Source organism: Peromyscus californicus, unplaced genomic scaffold, assembly GCF_007827085.1.
Source record: "Peromyscus californicus insignis strain IS unplaced genomic scaffold, ASM782708v3 Scaffold_12__1_contigs__length_115047231, whole genome shotgun sequence".
NCBI classification, from domain to species: domain Eukaryota; kingdom Metazoa; phylum Chordata; class Mammalia; order Rodentia; family Cricetidae; genus Peromyscus; species Peromyscus californicus.
The window spans coordinates 29323517-29350088 of record NW_026294413.1 but is presented as its reverse complement, the minus strand read 5'-3'; the positions used below and the strand labels follow the sequence as shown (position 1 = coordinate 29350088).

Genomic DNA, 26572 nt, shown 5'->3' with positions numbered 1-26572 from the left:
GGTTAGAAGTTTGCTTTCTCCACTTTCCATATAACCCTGGAAACTTTTCCCTCCTTGCTTCTCCCCATTTTCCCAGGAGACAGCCCTAGCAGCTTGGAATAAAGTTTTCCTTTCACCCATGGAGTGCCTGTTTTCGTTTCTTTACTGGGCCTGTTTTTCATTCAAACACTTTCAAGGGGAAAGTTATATGGAATCATTGCCATATTTTTTCTTCAGAGGCAAACAGTAGCTATGAAACCCTTCATTTTTATTTCTATAAGAAATAAATTGAATTTTAGATGCAATTCATTAAAATTTAAAAGTAAAAAACATATGTATGTGCATATACATATATATATATATACATACATATATATCAGCAATTAATTAAAAATGTAGGCCTAGAATTTGAAAAAGGACAAGCAGAGGTTCTATGGAAGGGTTTGAAGTGAAGAAAAGGAAGGAAGAAATAATGAGACTGCATTAAAATGTCAAAATAAAAGAAAAATGCATCATTTCCAAATTAGATAGTTATTTTCCTTGTTTAAATTTCAAAAGAAACAATATTTAATATTCCAGTGATTTCTTCAAGAATGGTCTTTAAAAATTATACTTCTAGTTCTATGAACCAATGGCTGAGGGGTCCCCACTGGATCAGGCCCTCTGAATGGATGAGACAGTTGATTGGCTTGATCTGTTTGGGAGGCATCCAGGCAGTGGGACCAGATCTTGTGCTCATTGCATGAGTTGGCTGTTTGAAACCTGGGGCCTATGCAGGATTGTTTGGCTCGGCCTGGGAGGAGGGGACTAGACCTACCTGGACTGAGTCTACCAGGTTGACCTCAGTCTGTGGGGAAGGCTTTGCCCTGGAGGAGATGGGAATGGGGGGGGGGTTGGGGGGAAGGTGAGGGGGACGGGAGGGGGGAGAACAAGGGAATCTGTGGCTGATATGTAGAACTGAATTGTATTGCAAAATAAATTAATAAAAAAAAAATTATACTTCTATATATATTCCATTGCTGAATTTTCATATGGTCATTTCTGAAAGTATATGTACACATGTTTGTACAGAAAACTAAGCATGTATTCTGCATTTCAGTGTCTTAATTAGAGCTTCTATTTTTATGAAGAAATACCATAAGCAGGACAACTGTGATAAAGGAAAACGTTTAATTGTGACTTACAGATCAGAGATTCAGTCCATGGTTGAACATGGTGGCATGCAGGCAGACATGGTGCTGGAGAAGGAGGTGAGAATTTTACATCTTGATCCACAGACAACAGGAAGTGAACTGAGTGTCACACTGAGCCTGATCAACCGAGACCTCAAAGCCCTCCCCCACAGTGACACACTTCCTCCAACAAGGCCATACCTACTCCAACAAAAATACACATCTTAATAGCGCACTTGCTGTGAGTTTATGGGGACCAACTACATGCAAACTACCACAGGGATGATTAAAAATATGTGTGAATCTTGTAAGGTGGCTAGTGAGAAAGAAAAGGAATGTAGAGACCACATGCCTTGCTGAAGGTTTTTATGAAGAATCATACATAAAAACCACAGAACTGCAACAATAAATCTGTAGCTCATTCAAGAAAAATCACCCAGGAGAAGCTTTTTTCAAATGTGCTTTGATGTTAGATTGCCACTGTGTACTTGCAACTGAAAGAGCTGGGTGCTCATTTTGACTTTCATCTCAGAAGCATTTCTATCCAACGTGTTTGAAACCAAGGAATTGTTGCACATTTGAGCCTCACAGCTTGTGTACCAAGGAAAGCAGGTCACTTACAAGAGCGGTTTTAATTTCACAGGGGATTACAGAAACATTTGGTGCTCTTTAACTGTTGTCACAGCCATCTAGTACATTAAGAACAAGTTGATTTTAATATTTGTCAAATTAAAAAGCATTGTATCATGCTAACCTTGGGCATTCATTTACATAATTGGCTCTCTGCTTGCTGTGTATTATCTGACACCATCATTTGATTACTGTTCCTTTTTTTCCCCCTGAAATTCTGAAACAGCATCTAACATAACCTGCATATTAATAATTTGTGTCCATCATGCTTTGTTTTATGCAGTTAAGTTGAAAAAGACTCTATCTTTTTGTTATAAACCTTGACAAGATGCTTTGTTCACTATTTTTGAAGGAAAAATTTAATGCACACTTTTTCTTTTCAATATTAGAGCCAAAATTGGACTCAAAATATTACTTTAAATAGTTAGAATATCCAACTCTTAGGCTTGATTTCAGGAAATTTTAGAAAATTGTGTAAGAAGCATGTAAACATTGTGAGTTCCTGTATCAGTAGCATTTTTATAGCAACAATCAAATCAAGTCTTTGTGATTTTTGAAAAACATTTCATTTTATTTGCTAATATCAGGACATTTGCTGCAGATCTGCTGGGTTCTGCTGTAATCATTTCTAAGCTATAGAAATAAAGGCCAAATACTTGTACCTTCATATTGCCTGAGCATGTTTTGAATGGTGTTGCCTGTTATGTACTCAAGGAAAGAACAGTCAGTATTAACATAAGACTTAGTGTTCAGTCTCCTGCAATATCCCAATGTGAACAATCTAGAAATCTGCCTATGACAGATTTCTAAGAGTCCTCTCCCATGAAGCACACGGACAGGAAATATTGGATGAACTCTTACCAATTATATGCCCTATATTTTAGGAAGATGGCAGTTCATAGCCTTAGTAAAATCCTCCAGGATACACATGTGTGTGTTCTAAATTCACCAGTTACAGTTCTCTTTGTATAACAGTTTGAATGTGAAATGTCCCTGGTTTGTGGAAGTTGGTCTTATTGTATGAGCTAAAAGTTAGAAGCCTGACTTCTTTCTCGGGAGTTCAGGCTCCCTTTTCCCATCCCTGCCATAGGGAACTGTTACCTTCTCCAACTATGAGCCAAAATAAATACTTTCACCATTAATTTCCTTGTTAACATTTGATCATAAAGACAGGAAGAATGGTTACATTGTGGATAATCTGCTTGAGTCAAGCATGTCCTGTACCACATGCATGCACAGGAGGACATGCATGCATGCACACATACACACACACACATGCACAAACATGCTCACACACATGCTCACACACATGCTTACACACATTGACACATACTCACACACACACAGACCTTTGGCCTGTGATTGGATGCTTTCCCTCTTGCTTTATTGCATAATTGAGTACATAACTCTTCTGAGTTTCCCACGGGTTTTAAGTGTGTTTTTTAGGTCCCAAACCCATAAAGGCAGTGCCACTGACTATCTTTCAAAATGACAGTCTGGGCTCAACTCAGGCTAGACACAGGATTACTAGCAGAGAGAAAAAAATTCTACTGCAAGCTTTCCTCAGGTACCTGTGAAATAGGTTTCTGTCTGCCCAAAAGAACCATTTGTCTTACCTCTTCTGTCCTCCTGAAAATGTGGCATCGATTGGGTTACATAGCAAAAATCCACACTAAACTCCACGCTCCATTAGTCCATAGTAACCCGCATCTGTTAATGCATACCAAGGCCCCAGGTAGCCTCCTGGCTTTTTTCACCACTTCTTTTCCACTCTGCTCGATCCCTGGCTAATCCAGTTTACAGCTTCCTTTCCACATCCTGTGGCTTCCTGCCTTTTTCAAACCAGCAGATCCCGACCCCATCCCCTGACCCTTCACAAGAGATAGCCTTCAGAGTTTGGAATAAAAGCCCTTTTCTGCACATAGAGCTGTCCAGTTTGATGGTTTCACTGTGCACTTGCTTACAGTATTCTTTTCTTAGAATTCTGAAAGAAATTAATTATTTCCATTATTATATAATAGATGCTCTGTGTTCTGTATCTCATTGACCAGTTCACTAAAACCTACCTCTTCTGCTGGCCAAGCTCTCCGACAAGCTGTACATAAATCAAATAAGAAACTCAGAGTTGTCAGAAAATTATACATATTACTTGTGAGAGGGTTGCCAGGTTACAGACTAAACACTGGTAATATGCTGGCTGCCAGGAAAATGAAGTTTGAAAGTCACACTTAAAGCATCCATGGTCACATCCCCTGGAGCCACATCAGGGGTCAAATTTATATCCATTCTCAGAAGTGATCTCAGGATCTCATCACAGAGAAATAAAAAATGTAGGAAAGAATAGTGTAGAACAAACCAGTTCATCTCATGAAGAAAGGTGAGGGAGGAGAGAGAGAGAGAGAGAGAGAGAGAGAGAGAGAGAGAGAGAGAGATTAAACAACTGCCTTCTTTCATTCTTGTGGACTCTTCCCTCTCTGGAGGGCTCCGTCCACAATAAAAAGCAGGCCTTTCTTTGGCCTGTACAATTTTTCCATGCCCTACTGAGCAGATCAGAAAGTTCATTGTACAATTTCTAATAGTAGAGAATTCAGGGAAGCTCCACCCATGAGGTCTAACAACATGGCTACCTGAACATGATATGAACAGGGAGGACAACAGATGTGTTAATTTGGAAGGAGGAAAAGCTTAGGAGTCCTCAGTCAAACACAATATATATATATATATATATATATATATATATATATATATATATATATATATATATATATCCACTACACACACACACACACACACACACACACACACACACACACACACACACACAACTAAGGAATGCTGAGTATGGGAGACACAGTCTTCATCAGAGAAGATCATATGAAGTAGTTAAGGAACATTAAATTGTCAACCCTAAAAACATATATATACGAATACCATTATAAAGACTGAGTGATATAGAGATAGATAGATACATACATACATACATACATACATAGAAGATAGCACAAATCTTATCTTAGAGAACATAAAAATAAATAGTATATTATGGAGCCATTTCAAGTGACCATGGCCTGGGAACACAGATTTAGGTTACTGCAAATTCAATGTTCCATGGTAGCACTGACCTGAAGTTTTTATAATTTTATAGATGGTAAAAGTCATAAATCAAGTCAAGCTTAAAGTAAATTGGTGAGTAAATCAGAAAGACAATTAGAACAAATAGGTGAAACATTTCTATAGGCCCAAGATGCTATCTTTAGCTTTTGGACTGGTGGAAACAAGCTGTCTACTAAGTTGATAAATTTTTCAAAAAGGGTTTAGTGTGCATGTGTGTGTGTGTGTGTGTGTGTGTGTGTGTGTGTGTGTGTGTAGTTCTGTGTGTATTATTCACAAGATACTATTTCAGACAGAGGTGAGCCATGATAGTCTGTTCCAGATGTCAAGAAAGAGCCCAACGTAGTTAGCCTCTGAACCTGAAAAATTTTTATCTCTGTGTTCTAGTTCTAATCAGTCAATGAGTCTCTGCATTCACAGTTTATTTCCAAGAGTTATCATATATACATGAACAATATTTAAAGAACATGAGGTCCTACATTTGAATGAGAGCAAAAAAGTCATATGGGAATTTTTTTAGGGAGGAAAGAGAAGGGAGATATAATGTAATTATTATATACTCATATGGTTTTTCCTTTTGGGCTACTTAGTTCCAGAAGTGCACTTTGGTAGTGTAAGTATCTCCCAGAATAGCTGAAATGATAATTAAGAATGAACTTCCATTTAACAAATAGTAATGGATTTCTGTGCTTTGATGTTCTTGTCACACCACATAGATCAACAAGCTAGTGCTGTTACTTCGGTGTTCTCAGATTATTTTCATCTGGTCAAAATTTGGCTTTTATATTTCTTCATCTCCTAGTTCTTTTTTTTTTTTTTTTTTTTTTTGGTTTTTCGAGACAGGGTTTCTCTGTGTAGCTTTGCGCCTTTCCTGGAACTCACTTGGTAGCCCAGGCTGGCCTCGAACTCACAGAGATCCGCCTGGCTCTGCCTCCCGAGTGCTGGGATTAAAGGCGTGCGCCACCACCGCCCGGCATCTCCTAGTTCTTATATTCAGTCGTCTGTTACTTCCCTATTGCTGTTTATTCAAAAGATTAAAGAAGCTTTATGTGTGTGTGTATGTGTATGTGTGTGTGTGTGTGTGTTTCTGGAAATATAAAGAATTTATAATTAAACAACTTTTGAAAGCTAGTCCTTTTCAAAATCATAAATAGTTATGGTTGGACATGTATATAAATTAAATCTGCTTTAGGGTTGTCCTTTTCTCATAGCTAAGCTGTGGTATTGGAGAGAAAGAGAGAGAGAGAGAGACACAGAGAGAGACAGAGACACAGAGAGACAGAGACACAGAGACAGAGAGAGACAGAGACACAGAGAGACAGAGACCCAGAGACAGAGAGAGACAGAGACACAGAGAGACAGAGAGACAGAGACACAGAGACACAGAGACAGAGAGAGACAGAGACACAGAGAGACAGAGACACAGAGATACAGAGAGACAGAGACACAGAGACACAGAGACAGAGAGAGACAGAGACACAGAGAGACAGAGACATAGAGACAGAGAGAGACAGAGACACAGACAGAGAGACAGTGACAGAGAAAGAGAGAGAGAGAGAGAGAGAGCGCTTTGGTATATTTATACATTGTGTGAAGATGTGTTTCTGTGATTAGTGTAATAAAAAGCTTAACATCCAAAACAGCCAATAGCTAGGCAACAGGTATAGGTGAGACTTCTGGGTAGGGAGAGAACTCTGGGGAGAAGAAAGGCAGAGTTACCCCCAAGACATGGAGAGGAAGCAGGAGGTACAAGATGAAAGAGAAGCAACACCAAGTGATAGAATGTAAATTAATTAATTTAAATTATTAGAGCTAGTTGAGAAAATCCCAAGCTAAGGCTTAAGCTTTCAGAATTAATAATAAGTCTCCATGTTGTTATCTGTGAGCTGGGGGTCAAGGAAAAATATGACTACATATTGTGTCTGACTTTGGGCTGTGTAAATCCACACAATGCCTCAAAAACCTAGAAAAAAATTCTGCTGCACACAGATTCAGATGCAGCTTCCAGTCTACCCCAGTCTCACAAGCAGGCCCAGTCCTTACAGTGCATTGAGGTGCAGCTCCTCTAATACAGTCAAATACTCAAGCAGCCTGCATGCTACTGCTAAGAGAGACTAGGTACAAATACCTGTCACATTGTAGACACAGCAACTTCTTAGATCTGGGGCAGTAAATGTGGCTTCAGGCTCTATACTGCCCTGCATAAACCTAGGCTCTCACAGAAACAAGCAGAGTAGAGACATCTGAAAGCATGCAATGGGCTAAGAGCAGCCATGCAGCAGTAGCCTAGCAGTTTACAGTTTATTTCTTGTGGTCATAGAACACTATAGGCATGCATTAAACCCAGGCAGGCATGCATTAAACCCAGGTTCAGATGGAGAAATGTAACATGAATTTTAAATAATATTAATAAAAACAAACCTGGAGCCAGGTATTGGGGTGAATGCTGGAAGATCAGAGAAGCAGAACAAGCCACAGCTTCCTCACTTCGCCAATTCCTCAGCTGATCCTGTTTCCTCAGACTGGAAGCTTCTGAGTCCTCATCCAAATGGATCTCAGCTGAACTGCTGCTCAAAGCCTAAAAGCTTAACCAGGCTCTAGTTCCTCATCCTTATACCTTAAATACCTTTCTGCTTCCTGCCATCACTTCCTGGGATTAAAGGCTCTTGTTACCAGGCCTGGCTGTTTCCAGTGTGGCCCTGAACTCACAGAGATCTAGATAGATCTCTGCCTCTGGAATGCTAGGATTAAAGGCGTGTGTGCCATCATTTTCTGGCCTCTATATCTAGTGGCTATTCTGTTCTCTGACCCCAGATAAGTTTATTGGGGTGAACAATATTTTTGGGAACATAATATCACCACAGAGAAAACCTCTGAATTAGTAAAATATGCATTAAAATGTGCTTAGATGCTAAAGGAAAGAAAATGGGTATAGACAATAATAGAAAAATTAATAGTTTAAAAATAATGAAGTAATGTCTTTAAAGAAAGATTAAAGTAATATAAAAACAATGAGCCATATAAGGGCAGAAAATACATAGGTAGTCTGGATCCTGTATAGTGTTTTGTTGACTGAATTTTTAAGTGCTAGTGAACATATAGCTGTGGAGAGACACTGGATTATGGGAACTGCTAAATTAAATCAACCTTTGTATTTTAATAATGTCTTAACTTCAGAATGGAATTCAGGAAATATATTGAATTGGGAGAGTGCTTTTGCCTTTGTTTCCACAGGAACCAATAGTTTGTTTTTGAGCATCTTCAAAATTAACAAAGATCAGATTTGATCAGGGAAGACCTCCTGAAAATCTTGGCTACAAACATAGAGAAAGAAACAAAAGAAAAAAAAACTATAAGACAGGAGACACATAAACTTATTCCTCAATGTGGGAATACCTCTGAGACTGGGCAAAGCATAATAAATCTTGTTAGCAACAGAGTCCTTATGACTTATTACATGCCACCTTTTCATATGGCATGAATAGAGGTTTGGCTATACAATCAAAACAGACATAAAGTTAACAGATGCCTTATACCTGCTTAAACACAGAACAAAAAAATATCTTTAGCTGACATGTACACATTGCACCTTCCATATTTGTGTTAATACAGATGTACATGTTACTTTTAAAAGTTGGTATGTTTTCAGAAAAAAAAAAGGACCAGACAGCAGTGTAAACAAGTAGCCCAGGTGATCCAGTCTCTCAAAATGCCTCTGTTTCAGTTTCCTCAAGATTCTATACATCCAGAACAAGTTCAAAGCTGCTAGCTGAGATGGTTCAGCCTCATAGACTACTACAGCCAAAAAAAAAAAGAAAAAATGATAATAATATAGCTAGCTCTCCCAGGACTTGACCAATATCCACATTTTCTTTGGGCCCCCTAAAGATGTTGTCACCCTCAGACAGCAGGATGCAGTCTGGAGAACATGATGCCCACATTCCAAAGAGATAGAATGGGTAGTCTTTGGTCATTCAGTGTATTATGGATGTTTGTCATTTTTTAGAGTGTTGGTTATGATTTGCTATTGGTCATGGTCAGGAAAAAATTGAATGAAGGAGATTAGATTCAGGGATCTCTTTCTTATGGAAAAAGCAGGAATATAGTATAGAAATGATTAATGTATTGTACATGTGAAGCTGATTTAAAAATGTAATATAAAATCTTCATCCTTAAAAGCTATTTAGGATCGTAAGGAAATACAGGTTAGTAGTTAGTCAACTATAACAATCAAATTTGTAGCCATGCTAGTTATGTTTTTAAGGTCAAACAGAGATATATTTTAAATAGAAAAATGGTCTTCAAACACTTCAAAGACTTCCAGAATATTGAATTTAAAAGTTTTTAATAACCTAAGGATTTTCAGGATAGTGAGACAATTCTGTTCCAGGCAGCACTAACTTACCTCAAAAAAAGGATGATGAGAATTGAAGAACCTCCATAAGGAGTTTGCCTTTCAATGTGGCAAAGCTAGACATTTTGCCAAGAAACAGCCCTTGCCTCCACTGCTAACAGTATTCTGTCCAAACTCTTCAAAGAGGACACAAAAGAAAGTGACTGCTGAACTTTATCAAGATAAAGTAGGAAAGGCCTTCAAAATTCCTACTTCACAGAAAAGTCTGTCAGATATTCTAGGCCTGTAGGCTGAAGATGGATGCCCTGACGTAGCAGAACAACCTTGAGTGACTGCCTATTAAGCCAGATGTTTTTACCATATATAGTTTTACTGTATTTGACTTTTCCTTTTTATTAGACAAAGAGGAAACAATTTTGTGGGACAGTTGTAGACTGTGTGAAGATGTATTGCTGTGATGGGTGTAATAAAAACCTGAATGGCCAGTAGCTAGGCAGGAGGTATAGGTGGCACTTCCCAGTAGAGATAGAACTACTTCCAAATATAATTGTATTAAGTAATTTCTCAGCCTTTCTCTCTTTTACTTACTATACATTAGACCCAATTAGAACTAATGTTTAAGAACTTTCATTATGAGAGTTTCTTCAGTATTTTTCACTTCTTTCCTGTTATGAGGTTTTTATTTCATATCAGCTTTCATGATGAGAGTTTCTTCAGTATTTTTCACCTCTTTCCTGTTATGAGGTTTTTATTTCATATCAGCTACTCTTTTTTTGTGAAGGAGGGCATGGGGAATAGTTCTTTACTTCAACAATATGTTGTCAGTATTCTGTGTAACAACAGCTGCTCTATGGAGCACTCTTTCTCCCAGCTGGCCCCAAACACAGCACAACAGAAGAGAGCAAATAAGCCAGTAAGCTGCAGGTAGATACCTAACAGGCCTACAAGAATCCCCCTGAACATGGCAATCGGATTGGGAAATTTGAAACTCAGCACAGAGTGAGCCCACTGATTACAAAGAATTCCCTCTGCCAATGGGGTCACCAAGGTAACCCAACCACCCCAAAGGAAAATGTCAAAATAATGTAAGATTCATAAAAGTTTGTGCATAAGCTAGTCTATATTTCTGCAGTACTGACAGGTAGAAAGTACAATGAGATGACATCTTAGTGATGGCAGCTTCAGGAATGGGCAATGAGGTGAATTTCATAAGGCTAACTCAGTATCACAAGCATTACTGACCTTCTATTTCTCCCTTGAAGTCAAGTGAGGAGCTCTAGTAGTTACCTCAAAGGGGCAACATGGTCTATTTTGTGAGCAGTCAGAAAAGAGTAGAGATGAGCCAAGTTTGGTTTCAGGGATGGGGCTGACCCATATCAGCATACTTGTCTAACATACACAAGTCCCTGGAAGGTGGGACGTCTTAGATGTTTCCATTCTCTTAGCTTGATCACATCGGATGGGAAAAGTAAAGAATAAATACTAGGGCAAAGTTGTTCAAAGATATTAAAGCTGAAAACCTTCGCATTTCTGAACAGTTCTGTGATTTTGGCTCCCATCCTAGAATGCTCTTGTTTGACTAGGACTTTGTGTAGAGCACTGAGGTTTCCTACAGTGGAGCATTTGCCTAGGCTCTGCAGGCCCTCAGTGAGGTGGGCCCATCATGTGCTCTTTCTTCACAGAGAGAGCAGTATGCATTAGACTGATAAGTCACCTTCCAACAGTGAGAAGGAATTGCACTGCTGTTTCCTCTCTGGAAATACTTGGAAAGTAACAAATGGTTGCTACAATAAAAATGAATCACAGATGTGCACAGCACAGCTGCATTGAAGACACTTTGCATTGTGCTCACATTCTCTTAAATGTTCTTCCCAAAGTTGCTCAGCTGGAACTCTGGGAAGAGGCTGGCACAGTTTCGTGAAGAAGGCATGAGGGATAGAGTGGTGGCAAGCGGAGAATGCAGCCTTCCGTTAAAAGATGCACACTCTGTTTTAAAGTCAGTTTCTACTAGCCCCTGGCAGAGTCACAGTACGAGAGAGGAGCGGGCCAAAAGATAGGGACTGGACGACTCTAAATCTTCAAGTCCACCATCCACTTTTACAAAGCTGCTCCTCTTTGGTGCACTTCAGATGAACTTCCGAGTCATCCGTTGCCTTTTTTCAGTTGGGCTATCGATCTTTCAGCAAACTCTGCCCGAGTCTGCTTCCTTGTGTTGGTAAGAATCTGTGTTTCTACTTGTCTTCTTTTTTAGTATACTTTTCTTCAGTAGCAAACACTTCACCTTTCGGTCTATCAGTCTGACCCACTTATCCATCTCTCAACACCCAAACTGCCAGCTCAGCTCGTTCTGCCACGTGTTCCAAGTGTCCTTCAATAATCATCAACGTACAGGCCGCCACTTCACACTTCCTGTCTGCCTCTTCTGTAATGTGCTTATCTTCTTTAGCTGGGTTCCCATCTTTTCTTCACGTTTTAAAGCCCTATTTTCAGTCACCTTCGTATCCTTCTCACTCTCACAAGCAGCATTTTCTGCTTTCTCCAGCTTCCACAGTGGCCAGGAGCTCCTGAGCATGGATCATCACTTTTTCAATAAGCAGGATCCTACAGTTCAAGAAGGTCCCCTCAGATTCGGCCTGAACTTTGGTCGGCTTTTTCTCTGTACTTCTGATCTGAGGGACTCAGGCCTCTCCTAACCATCTTCCTTCTGCTGCAGAACCTGGGTCTTGCAGGTCACCTGCCTCAAGGCGGTTCCCACCCAGGTGCTTCCAGAACTCGGGTTCCTACCTCCTGGCACTTAGAGCTACACCCACTTCACTACTCATGTTTTTTGTCCTTGCCTGGAACTTAACTTCCTCAGATATATTTTTCACACATGGACTCTCGTTTGTTTGCTTGTTTAAATAATATTTAATTAATTTAACTTAATCCTAAAGTATATTGACCAAGAACATGAAGGGTTTACCCATGTAGAATTAACATAAATTTCAGAAGAAGGAACCTGTAACTATTTCAGTAACCCAGAGACTTTTACTCATTATAGCCAAAAGATTCATTTAAAATACACAGAAGTGGTAAGGTATACATTTTCATTGAAAATATGACAACTGTAAGTGTTTGTGTCTCTCTTTTGATTAATTTTGAGTAATGGAAAGGTTTTAGTCTACATTGTTCTTATTATTGCTTTGTCCAAATTGCCTTGGGCACATAATAAATCACAATAAATATTGTATGTCAAAATGACCTTTACTATATAAGAGAACCAATACTATCAATTTAAGTTTACAAAGGAGCTGCTGTATTATGGACTCTAAATGTCCCTCAAAGACCTATGTACAGCCTCTGGTGTTATTGGAAAAGCAAAAATAAGTAGGTGGTGCTTAGTAGAAGGGAGGTGTGTCCCTGGGAGTGGAGCCTTGTAGATGATATTGTGAACCTTGACCTTTTCCTGATTCTTTTCACTTCTTGTCCACCATAGGTTGAACTAACGTTCTTTTGCATCCATCTTGGTGACATAGTGTGCTAACAGTCCCAGTGCATGTTCAGTTCAATGTATACTGAAAGATTAAGCCAATACAAAACATTTTTCCTTTTAAGCTAGCCATGTCTATTATTTTGTTGAAGGAAAGGAAAAGTGAATAACACAAGAAGAAAGCCAAAATATTGCCTGTGAGGTTATGTGAAATATAAGAATCTTGATTCTTCCATGTTTCCAGTATGGTGCTAACCATTTAAACTAAAGCACTAACATAAGTCAAAATTGATTAAAAACCGTATCATAGTCCCACATTACAATAAATTTATAAAAATAAAAGTTAATTCACTCAAATATAAAAATGTAAATTGAAATAAAAGATATTGGAGTGCATAATTGATTTTCTTAGTGCAATAAGAAAAATGAACACATGACATCCTTAAACTAAAATCATCTACTTTTGACAGCCACAGTGAGCTAAGTCAAAAATCCCACTTTCTATACCAATGCCCTAACAGGTATGCATACTCTTATGAATGAGGCAGAGAGTCGGACTGCATAAAAGCTGCAAAATTAGTATGAGGAAGAAACCAGCTGCCAAAGAGAAGGCTGGGAATCTTCAGAATGAGGTTGACTAGAACTGCCTGGAGCCCCTGGCACAGACGCCAAAATAATCTGAAGAGTCTGAAAGTGATCCACGGCTCATTATGAAATCCCCATTAAATGCATGCCCAGAAAGCCTGCACTGAGCAAATGACGAGGTTCAGTACTAACGCTGCTCTTTAGGATACTGGGGTGGTCATCCTTCGCACAGCATTGCTTGTCCAACTTTGCCTCTGTTCTTGCTTGCTTTTTCCCTGGAAGTGCATTCATTCTTAACAGCGTCTCTAGATTTTCTTCCTTCTAGATGTGTTGCTGTCTAATCCCTTGTCTTGGTAAAGAAGGAACTGACAGTCCTGAGAGGTGCTCTTAGAACTCTGACATCTGCCAATTTTAGTAAAGCTGTAGGAAACCAGATCATGTAATATCAGCAACAACAGCACGTTTTAGGTCTATTTATTTATTTATTTATTTATTTATTTATTTATTTATTTATTTATTTATTATTTTTATTTATTTATTTAATTTTACAATACAATTCAGTTCTACATATCAGCCACGGATTCCCCTGTTCTCCCCCCTCAAGGCCCCTCCCCTTCCCCCCAGCCAGCCCCCTATTCCCACCTCCTCTAGGGCAAAGCCTCCCCCGAGGACTGAGATCAACCTGGTAGACTTAGTTCAGGCAGGTCCAGTCCCCTCCTCCCAGGCCGAGCCAAGGGACCCTGCATAAGCTCCAGTTTCAAATAGCCAACTCATGCCGTGAGCAAAGGACCCGATCTCACTGCCTGGATGCTTCCCAAACAGATCAAGCCAATCAACTGTCTCACCCATTCAGGGGCCTGATCCAGTTGGGGACCCCTCAGCCATTGGTTCATAGTTCATGTGTTTCCATTCGTTTGGCTATTTGTCCCTGTGCTTTATCCAACCTTGGTCTCAACAATTCTTGCTCATATAAACCCTCCTCTTTCTCACTAATTGGACTCCCAGAGCTCCACCCGGGGCCTAGCCATGGATCTCTGCATCCAGATCCCTCAGTCATTGGATGGGGTTTCTAGCACTACAATTAGGGTGTTTGGCCATCCCATCACCAGAAGAGGTCAGTTTGGGCTGTGTCTCAACCATTGCCAGCAGTCTATTGTGGGGGTATCTTTGTGGATTTCTGTGGGCCTCTCTAGCACTTTGTTTCTTCCTGTTCTCATGTGGTCTTCATTTACCATGGTCTCTTATTCCTTGTTCTCCCTCTCTGTTCTTGATCCATCTGGGATCTCCCGCTCCCCCAAGTTCTCTTTCCCTCAACCCCTCGCCCTTCTATTCCCCCACTCATGTCCAGGCTCTTCATGTAGATCTCATCCATTTCTCCATCATTGGGTGATCTCTATGTCTTTCTTGGGGTCCTGTTTTCCAGGTAGCTTCCCTGGTGATGTGAGTAGCAGTCCAGTCATCCTTGTTCCACATCTAGTATCCTCCTATGAGTGAGTACATACCATGTTTGTCTTTCTGAGTCTGGGTTACCTCACTCAGGATGATTTTTTCTAGATCCATCCATTTGTCTGCAAACCTCATGATGTCATTGTTTTTCTCCGCTGAGTATTTATTTAAAAATACTTGATACTTAAAATTTAAAGTATCACCTACATAAAAAAGCATCAACCTTTGACTATAAAGAGGTTTTGTTTTAAGTGACTATTGACATAAAAACCATAGTGAATACACACACTCAGAAGAGAATCCATGAATCCACTTACATAAGCTAAATATGCCAAGGTGGGGGAAATATAAGTAGAACTGGCATTCCAATGCAAACTTTCTAGAACAATTCAATGATCACATTGCATAAGTACATTATTTCAGTCATGACCAATTCACACCATATAATTAGCATGGAAAATATGAATGTTGTGGTATATAATTAATCCTCCAAGAATTAAATGACAATGGCCAACACCAATACAAATCAAAGGCTTCTGTAGCAACCAGTGGACTGCCTGGGCTCTGAAGTCATGGGAATGAAACAAGCATAGTAACACAGTAATAGTTAGGTCTATGGAAATGGCAATGGAATACTCAAAATTTGCCCCAGGAAAGGAAAGAGTATCTTTATTAATCTTTACTTGTGGTTCTAGTTGCTATCCACAGATGTGTATGGTCTTAAGGGTTCTGAGAGTATAAAAGAAGTTTGACTTCAGTGGAAAGGTGGGACTCCAGTGATGCAGCTTATGGGATTCTTCACTCTTTACCAGTTGGCACTTTTCAAAGCCACACAAAGCTATATGTCAATCTCCCCAGCTCCTAATAATAGTCACTCGCTTATGCTTCTATAAGAAAGAAAAATAGTAAACTTATTGATTTTCTAAGCTGCAGTTGGATAGAATTATGTCACTGATCTAATGGTAGCCTCCTTAGAGTCAACAGACATTTCTCTATATCTCCCTAAGGAAAATTTATGGCACACTGCAATGTTGATGTATGTGACCTTACATAATACACTCAAATAGAGTTTGATATGCTAACAGTACCAGGCAATAATGAGTTCAAAACAGTTCAAGTAAACAAAAATGTAGACATGACTTGGAGTAACAAAAATATTATGTACTCCCTAGAGGTTGTAATGAGATGTTGAAATTTTATGTGTTTGCATGTGTATTTACAATCTAACAAAATATAAATACTTCCTATTGCATGAAAATGTTAAAACGATTCAAACCAAATTGACTTGTAGATAAATAAAAAATTCACTGCATGAATAAAGAACTATGGGTATATATATATATATAAAATTGTCCATCAGGATAAGTCTAACTGTGAGATACATAAATGTTTTGAACAATTAACATTATTTTGTATAATAGCTCTGTATCCCTTAAATTTAATACAATAAAGAGCACTGTGATGCTATACAATTCAAAGGAAAATTAAGGTAATTTATATAAAGCACCTTCTAACTTATTTTATCATTGACCAGACATGGTGAAATTAATTTAACAAAAATACATACAGTTATTATTTAATTCCTTCTGAACAAGTCTTTTGAATTGCTCTTGTCAAACACCAGTTTAGATTGAAGCCTTAGCCAATTAGTCCTTTCCAGCTTATACACAGAATCTGAAAAACATGAAAGATTTTCATTAAACAATGGTTTTTTTAAAAAAAAACACATATGAACAATCCATTAACACTTCATTAGCTTTTGACGATAAATTTTATTCTCAGCAACTGCAAGTATATATCAACAAAACATAATTAGAAGGTTGTTTTCCCCTCTGCTGCATTTAGACTTACATTCTTTGCAATAACAACAAAAAGGGAACATATACACATGATTTCACCTTGAAGTTTTCTTTCTGTACATAAACATGTAAATACAGCTGTGTTTAATTTAAGATAGTTACTCAGGTGATTTTATCATTCTCACTAGTAAATGTGAACTTCAAGGTTATCAATAAGATCCTTTGACTGCCATGTTGAATGCCCAAAAAGGAAGAGTAGGAACTAAAATAACAATGACGGATGAGCAACATAAAGTAACTAATACTTACATTGGATTTGAGGGGGGTTTAATATTCTCTCATTGATTTGAGTCAAGTAGCCTAGTTTTGGAATGGTATATGAGTGTTTGTCTAACGGGTCTCCATGAAGCAAAACCCATGGAGACAGTCTCACTTGGCAAGAATCAGTGGATTTGGGGACAGTCCAGATACTTTTGGGAGCATGTGGCCTGCACACTCTCTTCTTTCTCATAATATTGATGATTCCTTGGTGGTTTTTAGTGTCACTTTGACAGTCATGCACGGAACAGATGTGAACATTCCCAGAAAACTCATTTTTTTCTCAAATATTTTCCCCTAAAATTTTTTGGGAACGGATTTCTCAGGTTTCATATCTGGAAATAACATTAACCACTCCAGACTTTGGGCATTGTTCTGTTTCAGTGCTGAAAGGATTAGAGTCAATTCACCTCTATTTCTGTAAAAATGCTTTGTTAATTTTTGAATGGAATTGTTGTTCTTGGAAATGAGTGCCTATGTTTATCACGTCTTAGCTTTGTAAAGACAGGATTCACCTGGCTTGATATTTGGCAAAGCTAGAAAAATGATGAGCATTGTTTTTAGCTTAAAAGATATTTTGATGTAAAAGTTGGGAAAAATATTTGACATATTTGTTCTTGTTTGAAGTTAATGTTGGAGAGTGGACAAAAAAACATATTGGTTAGTATGGAAAAGCATGCTTGTTTTTAAAGTATAAGTAAAGACAGGTTGAGCTATTCCGGGCCTACCATTTGTTTGAAAATCATCTGGTGATCAGAAACTACTTCAATTCTTCATACTGACACCCTTCCCTACATTAGGATTTGAACCACGACTGAGGCTGGAATGTGACATCTCTTTGGGACAGAAAGAACTGTTACATATAATTATCAAGTAAACTATTGCTTTGTAATGTTAGCTGTAATAAATAAGAGAGATTAACACTGCACAAGCTTATTTAAAATGTAAGAGAATATTAAAGTAAGATTCAAATGAACATATACATACTCATTTTTACATGTTTGCCTTGACCCTGGAACTTTGACTAAAATCAACAAAAGTCTCCAGACCTAGATCAAAATGTAAACTGTTTTATATTAAAACATTCATAAAATGTTGCCTATAAAATGAAGATATATGAGATAATAGAAACTAACATAGAAAATGAAAAAGATGTTAGAAATATGTAATAAAAGACACTGAAAATGACCATATCAATATACTCATACAGAAGAACATAGTGTAAATCATTGAAATTGAGAGACAATAGATACTAAAATCATACATTAGTAAATAAGAAAGAATAGACCCACTGAGACGAAAAGCAGTGGCTAAAACAGGATATTAGATACTGCAGAAATAATACACAGTTTTGAAAATGTCATTGAAAGCATTTAAAGTAAGCATATATTTATAACAGATTTTACAAATCTAAACAATGTGTCAATAAACTGCAGATAAGAAATGATCGACTATAAATGTGAGAATAATCAGTTACAGAAAAGTGCTGTAAATATGTTCAATATAATAACAACTAAAACCATGTAAAGTACAATAAAAATGTATCTGGGAAAGTTCATAAAATCTCAACAAGAAAAGACATAGATAAAACAATGAGGCAGGCACACTGTAATCACACTTTAAATTAGTGCTGAGTAGAAATGGGAAACAAAAACAAAAAACAAAACAAAACCAAACAAAAAATCCCCAACAGCCAGGTAATAATAAGGACATATCACTTATAGAAGAACAATATTAGGAATAACAGCAGCTTTTTTCACAAAATAAACAAAACATTGTAGCAGCATTTTGAAATTTGTATCTATTTTATTTGTACATGTGCTTTGTTGAATAACATTTATGTATCTCATATATTTATATAAAGTTCAACTTTCTGTGTACCTAAATATTCATCAATGGCTAAAAATTAAGAATCTTTTTAAAATCATATGAGAACTGAGAAAACTCATGCTCAACAGAGCAAAACTAAACTGAATGCCTACTGAAACCAATTAGAAAAATGTACAATATTCCCAATTTATACTTTTTAAAATTAATTAAAAAAACAAATTTGCTATATGAACACCAGTGATGCAATTATTTCCTTCCCACTTACATGCACTGAGAAGACAACCAATTTTCCCATCCCAAAGAAGAGAGTACTAACCAACCACAGATACAAATAAAACCAGCAAGTGCTGGAAAATGTGCCCATGGCAAGTGTAAGAAAACTACAAAAAAAGAAAAAGCATGAAGACTGGTGAACAACTTTAGCACTGGAGACCCAGTTAGACACCTGTGTGGAGGTGTTGGTATGTTTATGTGGGAGATTATTTTATGTTAGTGGAGAGGGAAAACCTTGACAACTGTGGGCAGCACCATTCCCTATACATGGGACCCTACATTTCATAAGAAAGAAGAAATGAGCTTCTTACTATTTTAAATGTATTACTCTTTGCTTTACTTGGAATATCATGTGACTAGCTAATTCAAGTTCCTCTCTCCTGTAATTTTGAACCAAATAGCCTATTTTCATCAAATCTGATTGTGTCAGGGTATTTTATCAATTATAATAAGAAATAAAACTAAGACAATTTCCAATGTTATATCAACCTGATTGATATTTTAATATTTAATTGATTCATTAACATATTTAAAATATTATCAAGGTAACATAATTTTTCTTAAATAAAATAAGCTGCAAGTCATTAAAATGCATGCCATAAAATTAACAAGGAACTAAATCTAGAATACTAGTATGGATCTAGAATTTATTTCATCTTTTAAGAGTCCCTGACACTATGAAAATATTCTTAATTTGTTTAAATTATTTTATTACAACACTATGAACGTATTCTGAGATATATACTAAAGTACAACGGTGCATAATCCTTGGTGTTTCAAAAAGTTTCATTTACAATGTGTATCTTTATTTAATATATGTAATAACACACATTAAGTATAGATTAATGACTTTCGGTTTATACTCTGTAGGTATAAAAAGTTAACAAACTCATAGAAGACAAAAGATGACAGATGGATGCTCAAAATGAGATGATGCACCAGCAGGGTCTTTAATGTATAAATGTACTGGAGAATATTTCAGCAATTTGTGAGGAAAATCTAAGTGTTTCTACCTTAACATCACCATGAATTAAAATATTCAGCTAACCCAACTTACATAGATATTCCCTATGGGAAAAGAATGTCAGATTAGAGAAAAAAAGTAAAGGTCTTTTTGTAAGTTTCATTGAATGCTAATAATAAATAATTCTGTAGCTGCTCTCTGAACCACATATGTGTGATCCAGATTTCCAACAGGCAGGCTAAGGCAAAGGTGCTGAACTGAAATTTGGACTGCCATCTGCTGTGTGAGAAATTTTAGAGTATGAACTCGGCCAACACAACTGCATTCATAAAAAGCATATACTATATGCCTTGTGGGAAACTTGTAGAATCCATCATTTCCACAATTCATCACATATTCACAATCTCAGAGAAAAAGATGAGGCCTGGAGATTAAGCTTGAATGCCTCTACTTTGACATGTTTTCTCCTACTGGATTGTTTTGTCCAGTTTTGATTGAGGGTTTGTGGCTAGTCTTACTCAATCTTCTTATGTCATGACTGGTTGATATCCCTGGGAGCTGCTCTTTTCTGAAGGGAAAGGGAGGAGTAGTGGATGTGGGGAAGAAGGGAGATTGGGGAGCCCTGGGAAAAGTAGAGGGAGGGGCAGCTTCAATTGGGATGTATTGTATGGGAGAGGAATTCTAAAAAAGCAAGAAGGAAAAAAGAAAAGATGACATTAATGAAACAATACATCTGCAATCACAGTGTAGAGAAAGTATTTTAGTATGAATAAGTATGTAATAACCGTCAGTGTCAATAACAGACACTCGACCTAAATGTAGGTTCTAGATATTACAATATAGTATTCTAAATAGCATATTCAGTAGAGTGAGTCACAAAATAATTTCAAGGTGAATATAAGATATTAGCTTTTTATAAAACTCAAAATAGCTCTTGCAGATGGATGGAACTAGAAAAAAGGCATCCTGAGTGAGGTAACCCAGACCCAAAAAGACAAACATGGTATGTACTCACTCATAAGTGGTTGTTAGATGTAAGCAAAGGACAACCAGGCTATAATCCACAACCCCAGAGAAACAAAGTAACAAGGAGGACCCTAGGAGGAACACCCATGCATCACCCTGGGAGGGAGAAATTGATAAGGTCTCCAGGGTAAACAGGGAGGTGGGTAAGAGGGGAGGGGTTGCAGGGTGAGAACATGAAGGGACAGGATGGTCAAACTGGGGGAAGGACGGAGTGGGAGAACAATGAAAAAGACATTTTGATAGAGGGAGCCATTATGGAGTTAGGGAGAAACCTGGTGCTAGGGAAATTCCCGGGAATCCACAAGGGTGACACAAACAAGACTCCTAGCAATAGTGGAGAGGGTGCCTGAAATGGCCTTATCCTGTAATCAGATTGGTGACTGCCCTAATTGTCATCATAGAGCCTTCATTCAGTGACTGATGGAAGCAGATACAGAGATCCAGAGCTAGGCATGGGGCCAAGCTCCTAGAGTCCAGTCAAAGAGAGGGAGGAGGGATTGTATGAGCAAGAGAGGTCAGGATTATGATGGGGAAACCCACAGAGACAGCTGACCAGAGCTAGTGGGAGCTCATGGACTCTGATTTGAAGACTGGAGAACCTTCAGGGGACTAAATTATGCCCTCTGAATTCAGGTGACAATTGTGTGGCTTGGTCTGTTTATGGAGCCCCTGGCAGTGGGACCAGGATTTATCCCTGGTGCATGAACTGGCTTTTTGGAGCCTATTCCCTGTGGTGGATACCTTGCTCAGCCTTGATGCAGGGGGGTGGGACTTGGGCCTGCCTCAACTTGATGTGCCAGACTTTGTTCACTCCCCGTGGGAGGCCTTACCCTTTTGGAGGAGTGGGAAGGTGCAGGAGGAAGGTGGATGAATGATAGGAGGGGAGATGAGGGAGGGGGAAATGTGGTTGGTATAAAAATGAGAAAAATTAAAATAAAAAAATATAAAAGCAAACAAACAAACAAAAAGAAAAACACACTGAATGTCTCAGTAACATGTAACAGAATTAAAAGGTCATATCAGTACATCATTGTAGTACATTTAGAAACCAGACAGTGGTTAAGAAAAACAAATGAGTTTATAAACCAATATTTGTGGAAAACATGCATTTATATAAATTGAAAGTTCAGTGTCTCAGAAAAAAGTTGAATATTAAAAACAAGCAAAGAAACATCATCACTCCTAATAGGAAAACACTCCTGTACGTGTTGGTGATACTGCTAAAGTAAACATGTTCAATACACTTCAAATGAGAGTATGTATTGCAATAAATAAATCTAATTGATTTTTCTTCAAAAAAGAAGTTCAGAAGGCAGTAATACAATATTTGTGAGTAGTTAAAAGTGAATGTCAAATTTGCGCTAAACATCTGGCAAAGACATATAAAAAAACAAAGTAAATAACTTTCACATAAAATAATAATGTAACTGGGACTGGAAGGTCTTGAATAAGTTGGTGATTTATGCCAAGCAACTTTATTAAAGAATAAGGCATCATATATATATATATATATATATATATATATATATATATATATATACTGTATGCAAGGAGAAAATGACTAAGGTCAGCAAAGAGTGATGTCAGACATAAGTGGCAAAGAGAACACATGATGTCTGAGACACAGCTGCCTTCAGACTGATAATTACAATCCAGGAAAGAACCAGGTCCCCAGAAACCACTTTAGGGTTCTGGCTCCAATTTCCGAGCAAGAAATTAGGACACAGAACAAAAGTTCCTTTCTGTCTGGCTCCCCAAAATTAATTAAATGTTCACGTGTATGCATATATGTATGTGCTAATTAACCTAGCATTGGCAAATAACATACATCATCAATGCCCAAAGCTGCTTCATTGGTTTTGAAATTTTGATAACAGAATGTCTACAAAAAATTAGCCAAAACTTTTGGTGAGAAAAAGTTATCTCCATCTTCTTATAAATTTATAGTTTCTTCTAAGAAATATCTTCTTCCATGCCACTTAGGAAATCAGACAACCTGGCTTCATTTCCAACATTTCCCTCGGTTGGTATAGAGTTCCTCATGATTGAAAATTAGAGCTGCAGCCAAAACTACATTTCCCAAAATTATATTAGCAATTTTCTTTCTGACTGCCTCAGATGACAGATTTTTCATTAGAAATTTTAAACTGCTGGTTTGTCATATGCCATGCATACTTGAGAGACATATTTTTTCTGAGTTTAGCTTATTTCACTTAACACAGTGATCTCAAGTTCCATTTATTTTCTTGTAGATGACATGGTTTCATTACTTTTAAATTGAATTAAAATCATGTTTAAAAGCATTTAAAATTTCTAAAATAATAGAAGCAAGATATTGACAAACTATTTCTTATATTAATTCTCTTCAACTTCACCTAAATGGATTACAGATTTTTTTTTTTATCAAAGTGCATAATAGTGACATGGCTATTTTGAGATAACAAACCAGTTTTTTTATTGGATTTAAGGACAAATCCAAAAGATAGTATGTCATGCCTTATATTAGAATCTTAGTCAACAGTTTGTGGGTGGGGAGGTCACAGGATCTATGAGAGAACAAGTAACATGATCATGCTGTTAACTTGCTTGTGCATGTTCATTTTTATGTGGTTGATATATTGTGCACCCCAATAAATTTATCTGGAGATCAGAGAACAGAACAGCCACTCTATTAAACATAGCAGTTAGGCAGTGGTAGTACACTCCTTTAATCCTAGCATTCTGGAAAAGGCCAGGCATGGTGACATACACCTTTAACCCAAGCAATTGAGATCTCATGTCTTGCTTGGGAAAGACACATGCCTTTAATCCCAGGAAGTGATGGCAAGAAGCAGAAAGATATATATGGCATGAGGACCAGGAACTAGAGACATTTGAAGCTTTTAGGCTTTTTAGCAGCAGTTCAGCTGAGATTCATTCCAGTAAGGACTTAGAAGCTTTCAGTCTGAAGATTCATGGAACCAGGATCCAATGAGGAGTTGTCGAGGTGAGGTTATCTGTGGCATGTGCTTTCCTCCTGATCTTTCAGATTTCACCCCAACACCTGGCTTCTGTTTATTATTATTATTATTATTATTATTATTATTATTATTACCTTTTATGATCCATGCTACATCTTATTTCCATAAACTAAGACTGCATTTAGCCTTGGGAAACTTCTTTTGTAGTAGAAAGTATTCAATGCACAGATATATAACTAGTTAATATGGTAGAGAAAGAGACTGGTTTTCAACCCCAAAATGAGACTCACTTGCATAGGCTAGCCATTTGAGCTGAGAATTCTGAATTTTATGTATTAGCACAACATGTTTTATGGGTGAAATCATGTTAAGAATGTAAAAAAAAATTAATGAAACATCAATAGCAATCTCACCAACACCAAGACAAAGAGAACATTGTGAAAGAAAAGCAGAAATAAGGTATAAACCAGAGGATGAGGCTTTGCCCTGGAGGAGGTGGGAATGGGGGGTGGGCTGGGGGGAAGGTGAGGGGGGCGGGAGGGGGGAGAACAAGGGAATCCATGGCTGATATGTAGAACTGAATTGTATTGCAAAATAAAAATAAAATAAAAAAAAAACAGAGGATGAGGAGACGTTCATTGAAATACTATTTTTGGACACAACATGGCTATTACAAGCATAAACTCTGAACAACTGTACCTATCTAAACAAGCCTATGTAACATCAAGCCAGCAAATATCTCACAGATGAGGGATATTTCCAGGCCCCATCACTTACTGAGGAGTTAGTTGCAGTGCATAGTTGCTAGGGGAGTGGAAATCATTGTTTATTGAGGACAAGCAACTGGTAGTTTTCCAATGCTCTACTGGATGGCATTGTGACCATGACATATGAGCAACACACTGGACCTAGTGGGTTATGAAAAAAAAAAAAGATACGAAGCTGGGAGGAGGGTATGATCAGAATATGTGGAGAGGTGTCCAGGGCATGGATAGATTTAGTATTTCATTTATCCATGAAGAATTTCTCAACAATGAAGTATTCTTTTAATTCAAAATGGCATGAAAATAGGGATAAAAACTGCAAAATGTTATTTTCAAGGAATAGCACAGTCATTGCGAGAATGAAATCACAGAAGCTCCAGCCGCTTGCACGGGGCCTGTGCATAACTGGGCCTGTGTATGACTGGGCCTGTCAGTGGTCAATCATGGATGGGGAAAGGCTCATAGATCTCTATTACTCTCTAATGAACAATTGCCTGTGATGGATTTTGGGCATGGGGGAACATGTCGGCAGTTTTATGGGACAGCTGGAGTTGGAGGTAGTAGTTATACATGATCCTATTTCAGAAGATACATGTATGAAATTCTTAAAAATAAAGAAACCATTAGAAACATTTCAAGTTTTTTTTTTTTTTTGGAAAGAAGGAAGTAGAAGAGAAGAGGAAGAAAGAGAAAAAGAAAAAGAAAAAGAAAAAACAAAGCAGACCATGTTGGTATAGGATTGAAATTCCAACATGGTCCAGGCAAAGATAGGCAGATACCTGGATGTGCTTGCCAGCCAATACAGCTTACTTGACTTCTATGTAAGTGAGAGATTCTTTAACCAGATTTGGTGAAAACAGTATAAAACACCTAAGAAATGATTCTTGAGATTGTTTTCTGGACTGTACATGCATATGTGCATATACACATACATAAACATGTACTCACATACACACAAAATGACTAAAAAAATGACTAATCACTATATAAGCTTTATAACTGACAAGCACATAAAGGATTATGTAATTTATGCATTTATTTCTACTAATGTGTAATTTAAATGTAATTCTTATTCAAATTAGTCAGTATTATTGGCTTGAATTTTTCAAGATTATTTAAATTTTTTAAAGAAGTCAGTTTGATTTTATATATGACTTATGTTCAAACTGAATTTAAGTGTTAGTATATTACTGATTAGAATATTGTAAATACGAAAATCAAGATATTTTTTAAATATTTTACTAACAACCCATAAATTACATGATTTATGGTAAAATTTATTTGTTAAAGTAAACATGATAAACATGAAGAAAATGAGTATGGTCAAATATTTGTTATTTGATGTTAACATATCAAATATTATGGAATTAAATGAAATTAAATTAATGGTGACTATTTAAATTACTACTGTGTCAAGAAAAATATGAGACATACATTCTACAAAAGATTAGAAACTAAAAAAAATTAATACAAACCTATAACTAAATTACAATGGTATATTGAAATTTGGGAATCAGACACCCTGAAATTTTCCATTTTGATCAGAAGAAACTATTTCATTCATAATAGTGTTAGGTGTTTTCGTATTGCTGTCATTATTCTCCTTCCCTAACACTTTGCAATTTGCACCTAGAGTTGGAGGTATGTAAAATTTCTCTCTTCCATGTGGGTATGTACAAGACCTTGTCATTATACAGGTATTATTATGTTTTTTGTTTGTTTGTTTTTGTTTTTTTTTTTTTTTTTTTTTTTTTTTTTTGGTTTTTCAAGACAGAGTTTCTCTGTGTAGCTTTGTGCCTTTCCTGGATCTCACTCTGTAGACCAGGCTGGCCTCGAACTCACAAAGATCCGCCTGCCTCTGCCTCCCAAGTGCTGGGATTAAAGGTGTGCGC

At 37.4% G+C, this 26572-nt stretch overlaps 1 pseudogene; it reads right to left on the bottom strand.

Moving 5' to 3' along the window:
- Positions 1-11324: 11324 nt before the first annotated feature.
- LOC128107836 (tropomyosin alpha-3 chain-like) lies at positions 11325-13591 on the bottom strand (annotated as a pseudogene).
- Between the last annotated feature and the right edge of the window lie 12981 nt (positions 13592-26572).